Below are 24,434 nucleotides of genomic sequence, written 5' to 3'. Positions count from 1 at the left end.
ATCTTTTGGGTTAAAATAAAGCGCTGTGAGGTCTTGAATTCAGGGTCATCATAACAATCCTTCAAAGGACACATTCATTATCAAATTATTTAAGCCTTTTCAATCACATTGACCTTAAAACAATGCATAATAATTAAGAATAAAACAAGCTGCTATTCACACATGACATTTTCTCTGAGATTTGAAGTGACCATGTAATGAGCTTTAATTACCAGCTTGTTTGTGTGTGGTTGTGTGTGTTTCCAGAGCTTTTTAAAAATCTTCAACCTCTGAAGGGATTTAAATATATTATTTTGCTGCCTACTTTTATTCTAGTCTAACAAATGTACCTTGTATAATATATTCCTTTTTCTACATGCACACATTGTGCAGTTTGGATCAATGGAACCTTAATGCATATTAAACTGGAGGTGTCACAAATAATGGCTATATGTGACATGTTGTTAAAAGTCCTTCACCCTGAAGCACAGAAGCAAGTTTTAGGTGTTTAATCAATTCCGAGGGCAAAAGCATGTAATTAGTGAGTCTCTTTTGTTTTCAGAGGATGACCTTGCAATGCATGTTTACAAGCAAACCGTCTCAGAGGGGACAATGGTGGATTTAAGGCAGTTTACCTTGGAGGTCATTGTGCGTGTTTTGTGCCTCTGGGGGTTTGAGTTAGAGACAAAACTACATATTTACAAAATTGGCTTGTTTGCAGCGCGTAATATCAAACAAATCTTAAACCAAAGGTGATCAAAAGTGTTTCTTACTGGGCTATTCGTATAGCATCGGTTGTATTCGTATAGCAATACGTTTTGTTTTGACAAAATGGGTAATGACTTATACCCATAAATAATAATGTCTAAAACTAAAAACTATATTTGTAAAACTTCATTGTTAGGTGACTAGATCATTGTAATCTTTTTCTTATCTTTTGTGTGTGTTTGTACTTTTTAAAAAACTTTTTTAAATAAACATAATTTAGTTTTATTTATATAGCGATGTAGAGTTATCTTCACTGTAGAGAATATCTACATGGTAAATATATATATATATATATACCGTAAAAATAACATTGTTTCCCTGTGAAATTAATTGTTTACCCCCAGGGCTGGCCAGGACTAAAAAAACGGCCCTGGACTTCTCGGCCCAGAACAGCCCTCCGTCCGGGGGGTTGGGGGGCTGTGTTGTTGTGGTGCGGCGCACCGTCCGTCGGGGGGATGCGGTGGCCCATTTAGATGACTGGTATGCAAGATGGCAGTCCGCCCCTGTTTATCCGTTTTTCTTGTAAATTTACAGTCATTTCTGTAATTTGATGGTTTCTGACCCTATTTCAAGAATATGTGTAAAATCTGTAAAAAAACAGTAACATTTCGTAAAATTACAGTGCGTTTTTTTACAGTGTACTGTAGCATTATCAACAACCCCATGGTACCTAAGTCTTTTCGAGATGCACATATATTCTTTGCATGATGTTTATAGTTGGCTTTTTCTTTTTGAGATCTTAGATTGATGAGTGCTATGATAGATAGTGAGAGAGGGCGAGACAGAAAGAGTTTGGCAGGCCTGTTTGTTTGCCCTTGCCCTTGCCCAAGCCAAGGCTTGTGTTTACAGCCACTGCTGATCCACTCCACAGCACTGCATAGATGAGCGATATGAGACTCATTAGCCCTGATTGCATTTATCCACTTCTGTGCTCCACTGGCCAGTGACAGCTGCAGGCTCAGTGATTGATAGAAATACAACAGAGGTCAAAAGCAGAGAAATTAGACCCTGTTGAGTAAAAGATGTAAACGTTTTGTCAGTCAGCTATGTGAGTGTTGCACTGTGTCTGACAGGAATTTTGTTTTATTATGTATTTAAACAAGGGGACCATTGCATCTGTATGTAAGGTATATTGTAGCCTGCTGTAACCTACATTTGGATGAGTATCAAGGTTATTTTAGTTTACTAAAATTAAAACTTTAAAAGTTAAAAGTTTTTGTTTATTGAAATAAAATAAAATATTGGCCTGTAAATGAATGGGAAAAAATTTAAATTTAACTAACAAAAAAATAGAAATGTTGCTTCAGAAATAAACTGAAATAAGTTTAAAGCACTAAAATTATAATAAACAAAACAAAAAATTAAACCAAAGTTAATTAATCTTATATAGCAGCATAAAAAATAAACAAATAAATAATAAAATATTTAATATATAATGCTAAATATATATTATATAACTAAATATAATATATAACTAAAATTAACATATAAACAAAACATCTAAAAATAAATTTTAAATACATTTAAAATATTAATAAAAATGAAATGAAACTAAAATCAAAATTATAATAACTCTGATGAGTATTACTAGATATTTGTGCATTGCATCATTAACTTACTGCAGTTGAAACACGTTCCTCTATAAAATAACATTTTATTGAAGTTTCAGAGCAGGACTAGAAGTTCGATTAAAATAACAGATTATTGAGCTCATGTTTTGGGTGACACACTTTATTTCTTAAAACATGTGAATGTGATGTCTAGTGAAGTGAAAGTGAAGTGAAAGTGACCTATTTGTCAGGTATGGTGACCCATACCCGAAATGTGACCTCTGCATTTAACCCATCCAGAGAGTAGTGAACACACGCACAGCAAGTGGTGAACACACGTACACCCGGAGCAGTGGGCAGCTATCACTGCAGCGCCCGGGGAGCAAGTAGGGGTAAGGTGCCTTGCTCAAGGGCACCTCAGTCATTACCCGCCGGCCCTGAGGATCGAACCGGCAACCTTCTGGTCACGAGTCCGACTCTCTAACCATTATCTCAACTGCATGTATGTGTCAAAAATATATTTACTTTGCTTGTGCATGCCAGTTTTTGGAACTGAACTGAATGTGTCATATACTGTCCCTGATTCATTTTAGAATTGTGTCATAAGGTTAAAACCAAGATGAAATGCATAGCTTGTCCAAACGTGTTTACAAATATAAAGGCTGCTCATTGGCTCAAAAACATTAAACATCATACAGTATTTCTTGAATACACACTACACAAGGTTGCTAGGACTTGACCTAACTCAATTCAAAAACTTAATTCCAATTCTTTCATATAGTGTTTTTTAAAAAAATTGCATTGTTGCAAAGCAGCTTTAGAGAAAATACATTATAGAAACAGTAGACGAAAAATAAAGAAATCATAGAAAATAGGAATATTTAGATTTAATGAAAAATGGTGCAATTCATCACTCCCATTACTGTGCAAACTATCACCATTTCTAAAAATAACTTCTCTTAACTTCTTTTACCTACACCTAAAAGTTTTACTTTCACATAATTAGAGCAAAATGATTCTGGGGAAATCTGTATGTGGAGACTGTAAGTGCTCAGGCAATTCCAGTACGAATCTCAATTAAAAGCGTGGATGTATATTACATGATCTTGCAAACGCTGTGACACAACCTCATGATTTTAAGCAAAACCCCAAGCCTCCAGTGTTCATGCTTTTGGCTGGAAACACATCTTTTCATGTCAGTCTGGGTCAGTCATTCTTGCATGTGGAGCCTAGTATGAATGCTGTCATGTCAGGCAGAATGTAAAGGGCAAGTGACAGAGCCGTGGTAAAGAGCTCCAAGACAGGAGTATGTGCTTTTATCAGGGATAGAGACCCAGAAACACATGCACGGAAGGCAGACAGAACCGCACTCTTCTCACTGCCATTAATTATGGAACAGACAGCGATGGTGTGCGCAGACAGAATGTGCTTAAAGCAGATAGAATAAGTTGTCAGTCTCTGGGCTGCACGTTACCGAAACCCTGGCAGCACTGGCGGTTCCCGAGAATTCATGAAAAGCACTTTCCACGAACTTTAACAAGGTGGTTTTATAGCGAGCAGAAAATTGCTGCCTAGGTACAAGGTATCATGACTGCATGATCAGGGTTCACCAAGGAGTAAAGTGACTGATGCTTATGGGGCGTTTTTTAATGCTTTGTATCGCCTTGTGCTCTCTCGTGCATGCTCTTATTGACTTATTTGACAAGAGCCTGCACACTTTCAAAGTCCATTTTATGTTTTCATGCCTCTTATAAGCTTCGTACGGCATTTGACATCCATTTCAACGTTTTACTCTGTAGGTAACCAGAGACTGACCTGTGACAAAAGTAGTAATTTCTCCTGGGAGGAACACCCTTTACACCCCAACAGGCTTTGTTATTTTTCTGGGGGTGACTGGAGACAGTGTGTGATGGACTTCATCTTCTTTGCTCTACTTCTAGTTTCTCGTAAACTGGTTTTCTGTGGCCTGTGGCCGCCTCTGTTTAATCTGTGTAATGAGTGTCACTACATGGCCAGACCTATATGGACACTTTCTTGCAGTTAATGAGTTTTAGCTACATTCATTAACATTGTGTTCTTGTAGCTCGATTGGTAGAACATCGCTTTAGCAGCACAAAGGTCATGGGCTCAGTTCCCAGAGAACACTATGACAGTTTCCCTCAATGTGTACATTATGAGGTCCATAATGAAGTGGTTTACTGTGTTTGTTTTGGAAGTTTTGGAAGTGTAAATTTCTGGGGGTAATTTACTAACAAGGCACACATTAAAAACACATGCGCAATATCTCATTCCCATAATCACCAACGCAATCTACTAAGAGCAGTGCAAATTAGCGCAGGGTTTAAGTCATGTCTTTTTTGAGTGTTAAATAAAATAGCAAATACCAGTACAATGACGAGCGCAAACCTTAGTAAATCATGTTGCATGATTCATTTAAATACTCTCCTCCCATTAAGTTTGCGTCTGAAGAGGAAACTCCCTTAAATGCATATGCAATAAGGTCAGTCGCAAAAACAGCTGTGTCCACGCATTTTCAGTGCTAATTTTCACTGCGTGTCTTTAGTAAAAACAGACAGTAGTTTTTTTAATGCCAAAAGAGGCGTTTGCGCTGCCGCAAGCTCTTGTTAAATCTGGCCCTTGGTGTATTTGCATCTAAACATTGGCTGAGAAGCCAGAAGGTACCTTAATGATGTATATGGGTAAATTCACTGCTATTTAAATGTTTCAAGTAAGATGATTTTACTCAGAAGAAAAAAATAATAAAGCTAAGCTTGAGGTAATTTTCCTTTTTGACAGGGATGTGTTGAAATACTAGAAGTTTAGGTGTGTGTGTGTGTGTGTGTGAGAGAGAGAGAGAGGGGGGGAGAAAGACCGGATGATGTTGCAAGAGCAGATTACACCAGACTTTGCTTGGAGTGTCTCTGTGAGCATCTCTTTGAAGGTTGTAATCCATGGATTTGGGCTCGGATGTGGGAGATGAACGGGGAGAACGCAAATTGAACTCTGGGAGGAGCATCTACCAGGTTGACCTGCCTCTAGAGCTTAGTCTGAGAGATTCAGACATTGCTTGGAAGGTTTGAAGGATGCTACCCACACACAAATATTTGTTTGATGCAATACAGAAATCTGATTGCCAAAAGCCCTGAAGCAAAAATTCTTTTTTTTCACGAAACCACTTAACTTTGAAACATGTAAGGCTGGTGTCAGCTTTTGCTGCATGGTTAAACTGGAAGGGAAGCTACAGAGGGTCTGTGACCACTGTCAAAGCTTTCTCTATCTAGAATCAGTAAGAAACATGCTGTTTATTTGTCTTTAAAAAGTGAATATTGAGCTGTTTCTTTTAAGCGAAAAAAGGAAACATATTGTCAATATTAAATCAGAGTGTGCACTATGGTATATTATTAAGAGTTTTATTTAATTATAAGAGATTAAGTACATTTCATTAAGTAACATTATTCATGTAAAGGCTCTTTTCTTATTAAAAGGTGCTGTGTGTAATTTTTTGGAGGATCTATTGACAGAAATGCAATATTATATACTTAACTAGGTCTTTAGAGGTGGATAAAGACCTTACATAATGAAGCGTAACGTTTTTATTCCCTTAGAATGAGCTATTTCTATCTACATACACCGCGGGACCCCTTGCATGGAATTCGCCATGTTGTTTCTACTGTCGCCCTAAATAGACAAATTGCTCTTCGTAAAAACGTTAACTCCTTTGACAAAGAAGTGAAAACGTGACAACATCTTAGCATTGTGTCAGCCACCGTGGTTTGAAAAGGGAGGGTTGGAGTGAGCCGTTGGTTGGTTCACAATCTCATCGCTAGATGTCGCTAAATTTCATACACTGGACCTTTAAAAGTGCACTTATGAAAGTACTTTTTGTAAATGTCAAATGAAAAAAAAGACCATATTCATCAGAATCAGAATCAGAAGAGCTTTATTGCCAAGTGTGCTTGCACACACAAGGAATTTTCTTTGGTGTTGGAAGCTTCTAGTACAGACATTCAACACAATGACAATACAATATAATACGATTCATCGTGCAACTACTGCAACATATACAATTTACTGAATTACTGTCATAAAAAATGGCCAAAAATTAACCCAAGCTGTCGCCCTTTTAAAAGGTCCAGATATAATATTTACTGTATAGATATGTTTACATTTGGTGCCAAAGTGTACCTTTGTGGTCAGTGGTGGCGTTTCACCAAAACCTAGGGTATGGCAAAATTGTCTCTGGTCATACAACAACCACATTCCAAAGTAACGGAACCATAAATTTTACCACATCATATCTAAATAAAACGTGTACAAGAATCCACGAAACTGAAAGAATGCACGAACATGCACAGAGACTTACAGATAACAAACCCTACCCTCATATCGTTTAAAATGTGCTTTTTAAAGCTCTAGTTTCTGCAGCAAAAGGGCGACACCATTTGTACTGTGTGTGACAATCACTTCAAACCCACAGCCATGATGTTGTCATTACAACCACCAACGACAACGTTAATGGGGTACGAGTCTAAAATATTGTCCAAACATGAAATTAACAGCAAACAGGATTAAATATAAAACATGTCTTACCTTGTCGCAGTGCAGTTTATTGCATAAGTAGCGGCGAGGTTGAAGCAGTGCAAAATCTGTGACATCCAAATAAATACAGGTAATCCAAAAGAGGCGCGGATACAGTGCAATGAACTGCGACTGCGCAACACTGGCACATGGAGTAACGTTACATTTTTTAATTATCCACAGAACGTAACAAATAATATTCATCTTGCAATATTTATACATCTGGCTTGGGCAGATGAGATTGTTATGTGACTGTTAAATAAAAAATAATAATTGCCAATTTATTGGCATATGTCGACAATAAACACATGCCTACTACCCCTTACCTTACTATACATAAGATATACAGCAGTCTAAAATATTTTGATTATCTTTAATGAGCATCATTATGCACACTTTGTTTCCACTGTTTTGTCTGAATGCTGTTTTGCCATATGCAAACTCTGTTTGGGGAACTTAGTTGCACTCTGTAAGTAGTTATATGCACTCTGTAAGTGCAGAAGTGCACTTACAGCTTTCCTGTGGCTCAGTGGTTAGAGCATGGCACTGTCAAGGTCATGGGTTTGATCCCAGGAGATTGCACATAGTCAGAAGCAAATGTATAATACAATGCAATGTAAGTCGCTTTGAATAAAAGCATCTGCCAAATGTATAAATGTAAATGTTTTAAAAGGGTACTGCACTAGTGTCAGCTTGGATACATTTTTTGCCCATTTGTTCTGACAGCGATGGATTTAAAGATACAATGTATAGGCGAATTAAAGGAATTACTCTAATTTATTCAGTTGTGTTTAATGAGAATGATTATTTCAAATATATTTCACCAGAGCAGAGCTTCAATTTAGAATTTTTTCCTCAGTGTACTACTGTAAACACACTTTAGACCAGTGCCCACACAGGTGTACGTTCATCCACTATACTGTTAAAGAGTACTGGCTTCCATCACTCCTAATGTAACTGTAGCTAAAGAGAAGCATGTGCCTCTTTTTATTGTGTCAATTGCACTTTAGAACAACAGTTCCCTATACTCTGCATAAATTAGTCATGTTTCTATCAGTCTGTATACCCCAATTACACATGCACATCCTCTAATCTCAAATGCTCTCTTAAAAACACTTTCTCACTTTCTATTCTCTATGCTTTTGCTAAAAGCAACATAAGCAGAACTGCAGGGTCAGTGGTTGGATCACTTTTCCTCTGGAGATGCGATGCGAAGGTAATTCTATGATGCATATGTCACAAGCCATCTCTTCATCGCGACGTTGCAACATGATAAAATATGACTGAGCAGCTTCTGCCCTGATATGATATTCAGGAGATGTTAGAAGGGAATTAACACACTGGGACTGAGTAACCTTGGGGAGAGGAATGATTTTCTCTCCTTACAGCGCATTCTGTGTATAGAGAGTCCTGTTTATGTGTGTGTGTGCATGTGTTCTCCTGCTAAAAGCTCTGTTGAATGTTGGCTGTTTCTCCTGGATGCGTTCCCAGTATGGCATCTTAAAAAAGATGTTTGAGAGTTTCTTTATCTATCTAAAGCATCCTTCCAAGAACTTCAGAAGTCTGAGATTTCGTCGCTGCCTTCACATTCCCTCCATATCAGGTCAGGTCAACTTTATTTGTACCCGGATTTGTAGACTTGTTTTGCAATGTGAGTTCACATATAAAGACATCACAAACATTGAATATAGGGAATAAAAATTATTATAAAAAATTGCTGAAAACCGCATGGATTAAGAACATCATATAACAATATAAAAATACATACATGCATTAAATACAAAGACCTATAATTACCTATAACCTATAGACCTATAAACCTGTCCTTATTCAGCTGAGTAATAGCTGCCGACACAAAGTTGTTTTTATACCGCTTTGTTCTACAGTACGGGACTGCAAATCTATGTCTAGATGGTAAAAGTTGGAATTCATCGTTTAGGGGATGAGAGTTATCGTTTAAAATTGAATTAGTCACACGCTATAACTGTCTAAAATGCAGGGATGCTGTGCATTACACATTACACACATACTACACCGTGGCTCCCCAATCAATTTACTAGAGTATGTAACAATTTGACTCTATTTGAGTTTCTATTCTTAACAGACAGGTTTACAAACCAGGATACCAGAGAAAATATTAAAAGTGACTCAATAAAAGCACTATAGAATAAGATCATAATGGTTTTGTCAATGTGAAAATGAGCCAGTTTTCTTAAACAATACAGACGCTGATGCCCCCTTTTACACAGTGCTTCACAGTTTGCTTCAAAGGTCCATTTTGAATCAATGATGGTTCCAAGGTAATTGTAGGCTTGCACAGATTCTATTCTCTGACCCTTAATATATGTATCTTCATGTGATTGGGCTTGTTTCCTAAAGTCAAGTATCATACCTTTTGTCTTAGATAAGTTGAGTTGAAGATAAGACTGTTCACACCACTTTATGAAGTCATTTATAATCGCGCCATGGCTAGTCTCATTACTATTAAGCGCACTAACAATAACAGTGTCATCCGCATATTTTAAAATAGTCCTGTTTTTCCACTTTGACACATATTTGTGTAGAGAATAAATAATAGTGGGGAAAGCACACATCCTTGTGGGGAGCCGGTAGAGGAACAAACTCGATCAGACAAGATTCCGTTAACACTTACTCTTTGTGTTCTATTAGTTAAAAATCCAAAATCCAGCCCACCAAATTATTACTTCATGTAAATTGTTCTAACAGTCTGCTAATAAGGACATGGGGCTGGATTGTATTAAAAGCGGACGAGAAATCGACAAATAAAAGTCGAGCATGCAACCCATTCCTTTCCAAATGTTTAGCAATTAAATTCAACAATGTTACTGTCGCATCCTCTACTCCTCTGTATGACCTATAAGTGAACTGCATAGGGTCAAGTATGTGTTCAGTTTTCCTCAGGATTTCTGCTCTTACCAACTTCTCAAAGGTTTTCATTAAAATTGATGTGAGGGCTACTGGTCTAAAATCATTTAAGGTACTAGAACTACTAGACTTGGGCAGCGGGACTACCACTGCGTCTTTCCAAACCTTAGGTATATGTTGTGCCTGTAAGGACTGATTTAAAATACAAGTAAAGATGGGACTAAGTTCCTTCACACAGGATTTAAGCAAACGCCCACAAACATTATCAGGCCCGCAGCTCTTATTTACTCGGATTAAAAAGAGGGCCTGTTCCACATCATCTTGATCTATCTCAAAGTGCTGATTATCCCTAAATGTATCACTCATTTCCTGGATTTCATTACTAAAATCAGAAATGTCAAAACGATTAAAGAAAGAATTAAGAGCATTTGCATATTCAGTATCTGAGTTAAAACCATCCAGAGTCACCAGACTGCTTTTCTGTGCATTGAAGCCCTGTTATAGTTCTCAAACTATCCCAGGCTGAGCCATGGTTATTTGCAGCCATTTTGTTCTCCAGTTCGGTTTTATAGGTTTGTTTCGCTTTCTTAACTTCTATTTTCAGTTCCTTGGTAGCTATATGCAGATCAGAAGATATTCCCTGCTTGAAAGCCAGTTTCTTTTTGTATATGCTTGACTTAACAGATTTAGTCACCCATGGTTTGTTATTAGGGTAGACCTTAACTCGCTTACAGGGAATAATCATGTCTCTACAGAAAGTAGCATATGCACACGTCACATCAGCAAGGAGATCTAAATCATCATCACAGGATTGAATAAATCATAGCATTCCTGCAGACAGAGCACTGCTTCTGCAGTCCAGACTTTAATGTTCCTTGTTTGCACCTTTTCTCTCCTTAACACAGTTTTATATATAGGCAGTAAGTGCACACAATTATGATCTGAGGAACCCAGAGGAGGAAATGGAAGTGCTTTATAAACATTCTTTACTGTCCCATAGCAAAGATCCAATGTCTTATCCCGTCTAGTTGGACACAACGCGTATTGATAAAAAGTTGCAAATGTCTTTTTTCAGCGATACATGGTTAAAATCGCCCAATATGAAGTTCGGTGAGTTGGTTGAAATCGACTGCAGTCTTTGCACCACTTTAAAAATAGTATCGGAAGCATTTGCCTTCGGGTGAATATAGACTACAGTCATAAACAGTTGCGAAAACTCCAGAGGTAGATAAAATGGGCGTAAGGATACTGATAAAAGTTCGACATTCGGCGTGCAAACTCATTCTCGAACCCTTATAGTGCAAATCCATCCTCAGATCTACAGATTTCATCTTCACTGCAGTAATGAAGCTGTTGGAAAAAATAACAATGCTGTTGTTTATACCTATGGGGTTCCAAGCCTGTATGTTCTTTGGAACACAAACGTATATGTTTCTGAAGAACTGCTGCACAACTCGTAACATTAAATAACAGATCATGGTGACCAGGGGTTGCCAAGCTCTTAAATGGCCAAAAAAGCAGTTTTTGAGCAAAAAACGTTTTGTCATTATTCCCAGATATGCTTGTCCTCGTCTGAAGGTCATATCTAACCTACTATACGTTTATGTTCAGAATTACAATATAATGTCATGTTTAGTTTCTATACAAACTAGGGCTCCAACAACTAATCGATAAAATTGATAATAATCGATAATGAAATTCGTTGTCAACGAATTTCATTATCGATTAGTTGGTCTGTGACGTCACTTGCGAGCTGCGCCGTTATAAATCAAGCGCATCTTCTTCCCTTTTAAAATTACCATTTTAGATGTGTCTCTCGTGCAGCATGAGCTGCGCAGTTTTAAAGTCAGACGTGGTTCTCCGTGGATGCGCCTCTTCGTGCAGCGCGAGATGCGCAGTTTTAAAGTCAGACGTGGTTCTCCGTGGATGCGCCTCTTCGTGCAGCGCGAGATGCGCAGTTTAAAAGTCACACGTGTCTCTCAGTGCAGCGCGAGGTGCGCAGTTTTGAAGTCTCTCCGTGCAGCGCGAGGTGCGCAGTTTTGAAGTCTCTCCGTGCAGCGCAAGGTGCGCAGTTTTGAAGTCTCTCCGTGCAGCGCGAGGTGCGCAGTTTTAAAGTCACACGTGTCTCTCCGTGCTGCGCGAGGTGCGCAGTTTTAAAGTCAGACGTGTCTCTCCGTGCAGCGCAAGGTGCGCAGTTTTAAAGTCAGACGTGTTTTCAGAATCAGAATCAGAATCAGAAGAGCTTTATTGCCAAGTGTGCTTGCACACACAAGGAATTTTCTTTGGTGTTGGAAGCTTCTAGTACAGACATTCAACACAATGACAATACAATATAATACGATTTACAGTCTAAAAGATTCTAAATTGTGCATATATAAAATAAAGACTATTTTACAGAAAATGGGGGATAATAACATATAAGAGACATTGTACAGGGTAGTATATAGTAGAATAAACATATTGACAGATTGTATGTACACTTGTGCAAATGGATAATTTAGTAAGTAGAGGTAGTGTTATATACATGTATACATAAGATGTAGATATAATAAGGCACTATAGTGCACACTATAGGAGTAGTGGAAGTGGAATATTGCTCTTAAGGAGCAGTTATCTGTTTAGGAGGGAGATTGCCTGGGGGAAGAAGCTGCTTCTGTGTCTGGAAGTCCTGGTGTTTGGTGCTCTAAAGCGCCGGCCAGAGGGCAGCAGATCAAAGAGTTTGTGTGCTGGGTGTGTGGAGTCAATGATGATTTTTCTTGCCCTGTTTTTCACTCTGGAATCGTACAGGTCCTGAAGTGTGGGCAGAGGAGCACCAATAATTTTCTCAGCACTACGAACTGTCCGTTGTAGTCTTCGTAGGTCTGATTTGGTGGCCGAGCCATACCAAACAGTAATTGAAGTGCACAGAACAGATTCGATGACCACTGAGTAGAACTGGGTCAGTAGCTCCTGTGGTAGGTTGAACTTCCTCAATTGACGGAGGAAGTATAACCTCTGCTGGGCCTTCTTTACAATGGAGTCTATGTGGGACTCCCACTTCAGGTCCTGAGAGATGGTGGAGCCCAGGAACCTGAATGACTCCACAGTATCCACAGTGCTGTCCAGGATGGTGAGGGGAGGAAGTGATGGAGGGTTCCTTCTGAAATCCACTATCATCTCCACTGTCTTGAATGCATTCAGCTCTAGGTTGTTTTGACTACACCAGGCAGCCAGCTGAGCAACCTCCTTTCTGTAGGCAGATTCATCACCGTCTTGAATAAGGCCAATGACTGTGGTGTCATCTGCAAACTTCAGGAGTTTGACAGAAGGGTCTGTAGAGGTGCATTCGTTTGTGTAGAGTGAATATAGCAGTGGAGAAAGAACACATCCTTGAGGAGCTCCGGTGCTGATGGTACATGTGCTGGATTTAAATTTTCCCAACCTCACTAGCTGCTGCCTGTTCGACAGGAAGTTAATAATCCACTGACAGGTAGAGGTTGGCACAGAGAGCTGGGTAAGCTTGGGCAGGAGGAGGTCTGGGATTATGGTGTTGAAGGCCGAGCTGAAGTCTACAAACAGGATCCTGACGTAAGTCCCTGGTCTGTCTAGGTGTTGTAGGATGTAATGCAGTCCCATGTTTACTGCATCGTCCACAGACCTGTTTGCTCGGTAAGCAAACTGGAGGGGATCAAGAAGTGGTCTGGTGATGTCCTTCAGGTGGGCCAGTACAAGTCTCTCAAATGACTTCATGACCACAGATGTTAAAGCAACAGGCCTGTAGTCATTAAGTCCAGATATTTTGGGTTTCTTCTGTACAGGGATGATGGTGGAGCGTTTGAAGCATGAAGGGACTTCACACTGCTCCAAAGATCTGTTAAAAATATTAGTGAAGATGGGCGACAGCTGCTCCGCACAGACTTTCAGGCAGGAGGGTGAGACATTGTCTGGGCCTGGTGCTTTTCTGATCTTTTGTTTGCGGAAAAGCTGGCAAACATCCTCTTCGCAGATCTTAAGTGCAGGTTGAGTGTCAAGAGGAGGTGTTAATGGTATAGCAGAGATAGGGTCAGGGCGGGTGTGAAGGGTGAGACTCTGCATTTCAAAACGACAATAGAAGTCGTTCAGGTCGTCAGCCAGTCGTTGATTACCCATAGACTGAGGGGATGATGGCTTGTAGTTGGTAATGTCTTTCAGGCCTTTCCACACTGATGCAGGGTCGTTGGCTGAAAACTGGTTCTTCAGCTTTTCAGAGTAGCTTCTCTTAGCTGCTCTTATCTCCTTTGTCAGTGTGTTTTTGGCCTGATTATACAAGACTTTGTCCCCACTTCTGTAAGCATCTTCTTTGGCCTGACGAAGCTGTCTCAGTTTCATTGTAAACCATGGTTTGTCATTGTTGTATGTTAAGCGAGTCCTGGTGGGAATACACATGTCCTCACAGAAGCTGATGTAGGATGTCACTGTGTCAGTTAACTCATCCAGATCAGTGGCTGCAGCTTCAAAGACACTCCAATCCGTGCAGTCGAAACAGGCTTGTAAGGCCCGCTCTGTTTCGCTGCTCCATCTCTTTGCTGTTCTTGCTACAGGCTTGGCAGATTTAAGCTTCTGTCTGTAGGTCGGAAGAAGATGAACCAGGCAATGATCAGAGAGACCCAGAGCTGCTCTGGGAACAGAGTGGTATGCATCCCGTATTGTGGTGTAACAGTGATCCAGAATGTTGCTGTCTCTGGTGGGGCATGTGATATGCTGCCTGTATTTTGGCAGCTCACGGGAGAGGTTTGCTCTGTTAAAGTCCCCAATAATAATAATAAGAGAATCCGGGTGTTGCTGCTCCGTGTCAGTGATGTAATCCGCCAGCTGTTGCAGCGCCGCGCTCGCACAAGCATGTGGAGGAATGTAAACATTCACGAGAATAAATGAGGAAAACTCGCGTGGCGAATAAAAAGGTTTGCAGTTGATAGAGAACGCTTCTAAGTACGAAAAGCACATCTTCTTCAGTGTTGTTATATCTCTGCACCAACCTTCGTTTATATAAAAACATAATCCACCACCACGTGTCTTCCCTGTTGACTCGGCAATGCGATCCGCTCTGAACAGCTGAAAACCCGGCAGATGTAACGCGCTGTCCGGTATGGTGTCATTGAGCCATGTTTCTGTGAAACACAGCGCAGCGGAGTTGGAAAAATCTTTGTTTGTCCTGGTGAGTAAGAGTATTTCGTCCGTTTTGTTGGTAAGGGAGCGGACATTCGCCAGGTGTATACTCGGCAGCGGGGTCCTAAATCCGCGTCGTCGGAGTCTGACGAGCGCACCCGCTCGCTTTCCCCGCTTGCGTCTTTTAGAGCGTTTGTACAGAGCTGCCGCTCCTCCGAGTAAAATGTCCAGTAAGACGTCTGAATTTTCAAAATTAGGGAAAAGATTGATAGAAGGGCATTGCTTAATGTTAAGCAATTCGTCCCTGGTAAAGGTGATAGAAGAAGAGTAGCTTAAAACAAGCTGCGCAGTTTTAAAGTTTAAAGGGTAGTTTTAAATGACAAAATTAAAGATTATATTAGTAAAACCCAATTTGTGGCGTTTGCACTTTGCAAAGTACATAATAGTCTAAATACCCTGATTTGGTGGTTTATTTAGTTCAGAGGTGGGTAACGAATTTACTTGAGAACTGAACTTAAGTACATTTTTTGAGTATTTGTACTTAAGTATTACTTTTTCTGTTTACTTTTTACTGTACTTCACTACATTTGAATGACAAATATCTCACTTTTCATGGCACAAAAAAATGATTTCCGTCCCCTCGCTCCCACGTTTGGGAGAGACTATTGTCAGTTGCTTCTAATATGACACACATGAATCAACTCACCAGGTGTGTTAATTATGGAGACATTCACAACATTTTGGGAGAAGGCTAATGAGTTCAGTTGTGTATACTTTCCCCATATCTGATTTACTTATTATAAGCAAAAGATGTAATTACATTTTATCCGATTAAACGAAAAAATAATTGCCCAACTAATCGATTATCAAAATAATCGTTAGTTTCAGCCCTAATACAAACAAAAAGTTGTTTTGGTGTACATGATGCTGCAGAAATGGGCTTGATTCCAGTTTCAATGAAGAGACGAAGATTTTGTTATTCAGTGATGTGATTCCAGTCACATAAAGCTGTTGTATGCCTTTAAAAAACTTTATTAGCACACAAGTCATGGACTAGTTTTATGGTACTTTTGAGGTGTTTTGTCTGGCATTGTGTTCCACTGAAAAAATAACAGCATACAGGTTTGTCGTTCCATCAGGGAGAGTAAATAATGTTACATTTTAATTCAGGTGGACTATTCCTATAATAGTCTTGTCATTTACATTTACGTATTTGGCAGACGCTTTTATCCAAAGCGACTTACATTGTATTATTGTCATGGCTCTGTCTCACTTAGTCATGTTTTTCTTGGTCCTGTAGCAGAGTCATGACAAAGCCTTTGGTTATGTGTGGAGAGAAACATTGTTATCCTTTTGACAATAATATGCGTTCTCTCCAGTGTCTTGTCATTGGCCCCATTCCTCTCGTTTCATGTATTGCTTTCCTTCTGTGTCTAATGTTTCCCACCTGCCCTCGCTCGTTATCCCTGGTTTGTCCTCCCTATAAGATGTCCTCATGTTTCTTTGTCCTGTGCTCGTGGATTGTACGTTCTGTGTACCTGTACCTTGTCTTTTGTTTCGCTCCATGGTCGTGTGCGTCGTGTTTTGCCTTGCTCCCGGATACCATTGTCTCACCTTGTCTAGTTTTACATTTCTTGTTTATTTAAGATGTTGTGTCGCTGGTTGTTTTTGCCCCCCGTGGGAAGTGTTTTGTTTCAGTTTTTATTTTAGTTATAGATCTGGTTGTCCCCATTGTGGGTTTTGTTTTCTCGTTTCGTCATTAAAGTCTTGTGTTTAACCCCTTCACTCCCGCCTGCCTGCAATTGGGTTCTTCTCCTGCTGATCGTGACAATTATACTATAGATTATGTATGTGTATGTGCAATCATTGGGATCATACCCATGACCTTGGCGTTGCTAACGCCATGCTCTAACCACTGAGCTACAGGAAAGCTAGTCGTAAACATCTGTGTGTGGAATTTGCGTAAAATACTTACATCTTAGATTTTACAAGAGAACCAGACATGATAAAAGAATGAACAATTAACCTCTTTTTTCCTGTAAATACATTGTTTGCAGGGAGGCCTCCATAATTTAGACGAAGTACACCTTACGTAAATGCTTGCCTAGATAGACTCAATTTAAAAGCAATATGACCTCAATATTTATTACATGCTCCTCATGTATAGAACCAATGACAGTGGGGAATATGGGGCTCTACATGAGAATGAAAGTGAGAAAGAGAGAGACATCATTAATTATTGATCCCCCATCACTGCTGGAGAGGTAATGTGACTGGAAGAAAAAAATGTATTCATTTTAATGCTCCTCAATCTGAAGTCTAGATTGAAAGAAGGGAACCTGTATTGAACGGCAGTAAACTTTGTTGTGTGGAGAATATCGACATGAAATTTAATAAAAGGGTTTGTGATTTATTACTTGTTTGGTCCATTGAGAAACATCTTTTGTGGGACAAAATGTCAAAGAGAAGATACAATCTCTGTGTTCTCCAAAGCACCCTTTGGCTTTTCTAACAATTTCTGTTAATTAGTGTTTCTTCTTTATTGTCTTTACAGTTTTTTTTTATTAAACACTGATTAAATTCGGTAATAACAGGTGCTGAGGAAGGATTTGTGCACTATGGGAATGGGAAGAACGAGATGTGCTTGAAAATGAAGGTTTTCATCCTATTGCTAAATAGCCCCTTCTTACTGTTTTAAAATAAAAAGCTTAATTGCAGTATTGCAGAAAATACAAACTAATAAAACACAAAATGAATCAATAAGGTTTTAAATGAACAGAATTTTATTTATTTAACGAGAAAAAACATCCACTTCATTATGCTTATTTCAGAAATATTCTCCAACTGCCCACAAATGCCTTTAAAATGCCACCAGAAGCATTTAAATTAACTTTCAAAATCAAGTAAGTAAATTACATTGCCAAGCAGGGGCGGTGCCAGGACGTTTTTCTTGGGGGTGCTAAGGGGGTAACAGTAGACGGTGGGCTGATAAAATTACTAAATTAATAAATGCTTTATCAAGACAATATGCAATTTTGCCGTTTAAATACAGAACAGCTTCTTAAAAATATTGTTGTAGTGCATTAGCCCACACATCTCCCATGGGTGCACTTAGTTATAGTTATTGTCAATTCATTAAGATTTTGTGACCATTTTAGAACAAGCTTACCTTATATGCTGTGCTTTTTTTGTTATAAACATTATGCAATGTGTAAAGTAGCATACGAAACAAATGTATATGAACTAAACTAAAAAAACAACAACAGAAAAAGCAAATGAAGAAGAATACAGCAATGAACATATAATGTACTGTAGCGTACAATCGGCGTATGGTTTTGTTATAAAAAAAATAGCATATCCACAACAGGGCTCTAGATTGCAACCAAATGGTTTATTAAATGGTACTATTTTAACTGCCAGGGCGACCAGTTTTTCTTAAGTGCCAGTGCGACTGCCAAACTGATCAATATATAATTTTTGCGTATTTTAATTTAATGCGCAGAAATATTATATTGCGCAAGCGGCGCATTCATCACTCATTTTCATCTCCCCTCCTTCAACCATTCACTTATCTATCAGTGCCCCCGCCTCCAAAGACGTAATTCCTGTAAAAAGAGGCGCGTGTGCGGCGCGTTACCCCTCAATGCTAAAATGAAGTGCATTCACAGAGGACCGACAGAGCAAACGAGTGAAGTGCTCAATCTTGCAACTCAAATATGTTTTGCTGCCTGCAGAGTACAATAATTTCCCCGGCTAAGGTACGAAACAGCAAAGATAACGAAATGTGTTGTGTGTATTGTATGCATGTGAAGCTAATGCAGGAAACATGTGTTTAAACTTTAAGCACAATACTATTGTATAAAGTTCTCTAACAATACTGCAAAGCATACAAAATGTTAACGTTATACATCACGTTAAATCCTATTTATTTGTGAGTCTATTGAGAAAGCCAAACATGTATCAATGCAGCTTTCATGAAGAATGATCACTGGAAAGGGATACTTCACCCAAAAATGAAAATGCTTTCATCATTTACTCACCTTCAAGTTGTTCCAAATGTTCCAATGGTTGCCAAAAGTGCCCCAGAACTGTTTGCTGTCCTACATTCTTCAAAATGTCTTCTGTTATGTTAAGAGCAAAAAAAACTATACTTTAAAAATAAAGTAATTTTTCCTATATGGGAGTCAATGGGTGTTGAGATCTGTTTGGTTATAAGCATTATTCCAAATATCTTTCTCTGTGTTCATCAGAACAAAGAAATGTTTTTTGGGTAAGCCTTCAGGTTTCGTGGGTTGTTTGAGATATGCGCATGCCCAGGGAGTCAGAGCACAACATACTAAACTAAAGCCTAATTTATGGTTCTGCGTAGGACCGTACGTAGACGACGCCGTCGTGAACATTTATGGTTCTGCGTTGAGAGTATGCGTCGTACTGCAATTACACCGCCGAAACGCTAGTTGGCCCTTTGTGTTTTCACGGGTTTGCTCTTCTTCGCCGATGTTTTGTGTGTATGCTAGTGTATGCAAATGTCAATGGAGGCTGATCTTATCTTAATGGAGTTGGAGCTGATCGAAACAGAAAAATGTGTAATCCGTTATATTATTAACCTTACTTTCATGTTAGAAGTTAAACAGATGTTATATTAAACTTAGTCTTGTCCACATTTTGGATTTTTATGTGTGTTCATTTAGATATTGTTGAAAAAAAGTATACTTTTCAAAGGGGTGTACTCCGCAGAGCACATACATAGATGTCAAAACTGTGTATTGAAATGATACCCTGATAGAATATCATATTTTGTGATGGACAACTCACCCTATTAATTGTTTAGTTAAAAATTAAACGAAATGCAACCAAGATCTGGAAGTGTCACAATTTTGTTCTTTATTTGCAAAAGAGTCAAAGAACAGAATATGTAAAAGTGCAAACTATGTATAGATGAGTATACAATGCAATATTAACACAAATATAAAACTTTCAAAAAACTAGTAACAATAAAAGGTAAAACAAAAAATAAAACTATAAAGCCAATAAAGTGCAAAAGATCATGCACAGTGTTTATAAAGTGCGAAGTTCTTCATGTCATTTGCTGACACTCTTCCAAACCAACGTTAGAGGAAATCTCTCTCCAAGAATTCGCCGCCATCTGACAGTCTTTATAGTCCACCGAAGAGGAGTCATACAGATGCGTGCATTTCCGAAACTCTTCAATCAGACGCTCAGTACTTGGTCGATGTCGATGCTCGCCATGTTGTTCTTTTGTGGACTCTGAACTTGCCGGAAGAAGACGCCAGAAATGCATAGAAGGAAGTACGATGCTGCCAAACCGACCAATCACAGCGCTTGCGGTCCGCGTAGGGTCCGCGTTGAGTTGACGCGTTGTTACATTTTTGGAGAGGTGCGCGTCAGGCTACGGCGTAGGGTACGCACAGGGTACGCGGCTCTGCCTAGGTAGGTCCTACGCAGAACCATAAATTGGCCATAAGTTCTCTTTCACGCCTTCTTACAAACGGACATATAACAACAAAATTACATAAAATTTCCTATATTAACAAGAATCCTTGTAAAGGTAGTCTGTTTCGTGAACAAACTGTTGGGAAACAAAACGCATGTGTTACAGTGTAGTGAGCTATCTCTTAAAGGGGCAGCAGCATAAAAAAGACATAAGATGGAAAGCTTCTCTTCCAGGTCAATGCAATTTATTTTAAGTGATGTTTTATTGAGTTCGTTGCTATCCAAAAGTCACATTTTCTTACACTAAAGTACTGAAAAAGTTAGCCTGGGCAGATGCCAATAAAGCATCCAAAAATGCATTTGATTTATTTTTTATTGATTTCGGATGTTATCAGTGTCTTTGTAATTATATGAAAATCAATAAAGTAATAATATTTGAAGAAATAAAATATTTATATAAAATATCAGTGGGACTATTCATCATTGGTGGGGAGGACAATATGCCCATCAGGTCTGTTTAGTTGCGTTGCCAGTCGTTCACCCCAACCTTTCCCTACAACTTCATTATTAAACACTCGTTAGCCACTTTTCAATCTTTTTTCTCATTTTATTAAGAATAAATGCTTTTATGATCTGATATGTGATGGGGAAAAAAGTTGCGGGTGGCAGATTCAAACCTGCGACGATATGAAGTTAACATAGACTTTACTCTCTACGCCACTGGAGACTGTTGAGAGACTGTTGGCCAGCGTCATTTTTACATCTTCTCTATTCCAATCAGAACCTGGTGGGCAGAGTTAGTGTATATAGCTTCTGCTTAAGACGGGCAATTTGCAATGAGCGTAAATAGACACCCCGTAAAAGATATTAGGAAATCCATGGGGGTGCTTTGCCAGGGCTAAGCAGTTTTCTGATGGGGCTATAGCCCCAGCAAGCCCCCCCCAGCACCGCCACTGTTGCCAAGGAATTTTTAATGTTTATTTTTGTACATTTTCCTTAAGTTTTTTTCATTTAAAAAAATGTGGAATCAGTGTGTCTTAGATCATTTAAATAGCAACCGCCTGATACATGTCTTTAACTGTATGGAGATAAAATACTTCTCCTTTAGAGTTGTTCAGTTAGAATTATATATTACTAACATTTCTTTGCACAAAATATTATCACTGAATTGGATTTCCAGTTTCTCAAAAAAGATGAGCACCACAGCACCCACATAAAATGATCATTTGTTCAGTCCATTTTAACCCAAGTTTGTGGAAGTGCACTGCAGTTTGGTATGTTGTGTATCATCAAACTCCATCTGAGTACAGCTATAGCAATATGACTAAATAAAGGCTAAATCGTTCACCACTCTAAGCATAGCCAATTTACCATGAATGCTAAAACAGGGAAATATTCGGCTCGGTTTTCGAACCAGAGTGTCATGCTGCTTTCAAAACATGGATATTCTTGGCTTGTGCTGTTGACAAGAGGACATATATTCGGACATGTTGTACACATCTGCATCACATCAACACATGTAATGGCCAAACAACATGACTTTGGTTCTGCTCCATGACTGACAGGAAGGGCAATCAGCCCAGTCTCATTCTGGAAGATGTGGACTATTACTGTAGGCTCTTAATCTGTATCTTTTGTCTTTTTAAAATATGTAAACATCATTAAAAAAGATTAAAAAGCAAAACTGTTTAAAATGCTATAACATAATAAACAAAATAGTCAAAATATCAAAATAATGTACTGTATATTATTTATAAATATATAAAATATAATAATATAATTTATAGACTACTATACAAAAACTTACCAGAAAAACAAGATTTTATATTTATATTAATAAATATTATTATATGATTTCTACTAGAAAATAAGAAAAAACATTTCGATTAGAAAAAGGATTTCTGTGTAGTGCACTAGTTAAGGCCATTGCACATTGAGTCCAAAATTTGCACCCGGAATTTCTGCACGTTAAAAAATAAATACGACCTCACGTTGTATCAACCACATTCACACACTGCCTCCAAAATTTTCGTCCGTCATAAACAGACACCGTACAAATGAGTGCCAAATACGAAAAAACGCATACGAAAATTTCGGACTGTATGTGCAAAGACCTTTACTGTTGAAAACTAAAGGTTCCTAGTTACTTCCACTACGATTTTTGAATAATTTTGCACTTTATATGCATTAATATTTTAAAGCAAGAGAGGCTATTGGTGCTATAAGTGCTATATTCCAGCCCGTCGTCGCAGTTCATACAGTACCAAATGATGTGGGTCCATCTACTATATTTCACTTGGTAATTTTATTCGCACTGTAAGTGATTGTGCATGAACCCCATCAGTGGGATGTGCTGTGGCTGTCTGAGCTAACAGATGAAGAGGCCATACTGGCATCGTACCTCTGAGAGTCCATCAGCTTAATAAAAGTGTCAAGGCGGTTGATTTGTTATGTCTGTTAATAACGGAAGCAAAGGGGTCTACGGGAAAGAGATTAAACAGAAGGCTAGGACTGACACGCAGGTGCTGTCATTGGTCTTCACTCATCTGGCTTGCCAACCTTATACACTTCTTATTTTCATTATATCTCAAACACAAACATTCAATCTCCGGAGATTGCACCTGCTACACCGCCGCTCTGAGCCTGTATAGATATGTAGGAGACTTCTGTCCTTAAAATCTTCCCCAGTCGGGGAGGTTTGGGCTGTTCAGTTGTTGTCAGAAGTTGATTGTTTTTGCTTGTTAAATGTGAAGCGTGTATTTTCGGTGTTATTGCGTCACCTAAAGCGACCACAGAAGTATTGATTGTTTTTCCTTGTATTTTCATCAGGACAAAGATTCAGATCTGTTCAGTTGTAAGCATTCTTCCAAATATCTTTCTCTGTCTTTATCAGAACAAAGAAATTTATACAGATTTGGAACAACTCGAAGGTGAGTAAATGATGACAGAATTTTCATTTTTGGGTGAACTATCCCTTTAAATGGATCATTGCGTGTACAAAATCGAATTTAGCTCTCAGAAGTGGAGTGACAAACATGTTTAGCTGCAGTGTGCAAGTGCCCTCTGAAAGATGTATCCAAGTCTGGTACAGGATTGTATGGTCACTATACAGTATATGTATCGACATGGCATGTGGCTTAAAGTAAAAAAAATCATTTCAATAATTTATTTAACATGTCATTCCAAATCTGTACACTATGACTTTAACCATCCACAGAAAGTGTTTTAAAATTGGCATGTTATATAGTTAATACATATATTTTCAGGGGAAAAGCAACCATGATTTGTGGGGGTGGCTTTGAATCACTTTGAATTTTGAATCCCTCTTCCGCCAAATAACCAAGTTTAGGAAAATATGATATATTAAGCATTTTAGCCATTTTAGTCGGGTTGGGAAGGTTTGCTCACTCTAATTGGCTATCGCCGGAGGCAGGCGATCAGGAAACCTAAATATCAAACACCTTTGCCATATCAAACAGATCATTAGATATTTCTAGGTCTGGGGAGGGCTCTTCACGATCTTGAGCAGTAAAGTAATTGTAATGACACCACCATCTAAAAGTGATAGTTCACTCAAAAATGACAATTCTGTCATCATTTACTCACCCTCTTGTCATTTCAAACCTTTATGACTTTCTTTCTTCCGAAGAACACAAAAGAAATTATTTTGAAGAAAGTTGGTAACCGAACAGCACTGCCCCCCATTCACTTCTGTTGTATGGACACAGAACCAATGCAAGTGAATGGGGGCCAGTTAACAACATTCTTCAAAATATCTTCTTTTGTGTTCAGCAGAAGAAAGAAAGTCATACAGGCTTGAAATGACAAGAGGGTGAGTAAATGATGACAGAAGTTTCATTTTTGGGTGAACTATCACTTTAAGGATTTTTGGACAGAAAGTCAAAATGAGCGTCCCCCTTTCCCTAGATGCTTAAATGCTAAATGCAGACAACTGTGAACTCCATAACATCTCCTGAGTTATGAAATACCAATCTCTGAGCAATACAAATTTCCTATGGGTGGCAAGGCAACCATATAGAGTTTTGATGGACTGTGATGGATAGGCAGTTAAGACCCTGACTGAAGATGTCCATT

General features: G+C 38.7%; 1 protein-coding gene across 1 annotated transcript in view; it reads left to right on the top strand.

Annotated features, from left to right (window-relative positions):
• tmem8b (transmembrane protein 8B) overlaps window positions 1-24,434 on the top strand; it is a 196,050-nt gene that overhangs the window by 23,101 nt on the left and 148,515 nt on the right. The gene's annotated exons all lie outside the window — the stretch shown is intronic.

The sequence above is a fragment of the Triplophysa rosa genome, linkage group LG2 (assembly GCF_024868665.1).
Source record: "Triplophysa rosa linkage group LG2, Trosa_1v2, whole genome shotgun sequence".
In the NCBI taxonomy this organism is placed as follows: domain Eukaryota; kingdom Metazoa; phylum Chordata; class Actinopteri; order Cypriniformes; family Nemacheilidae; genus Triplophysa; species Triplophysa rosa.
Note: the sequence above shows the minus strand (reverse complement) of the source record. Positions and strands in the feature narration are given on the sequence as shown.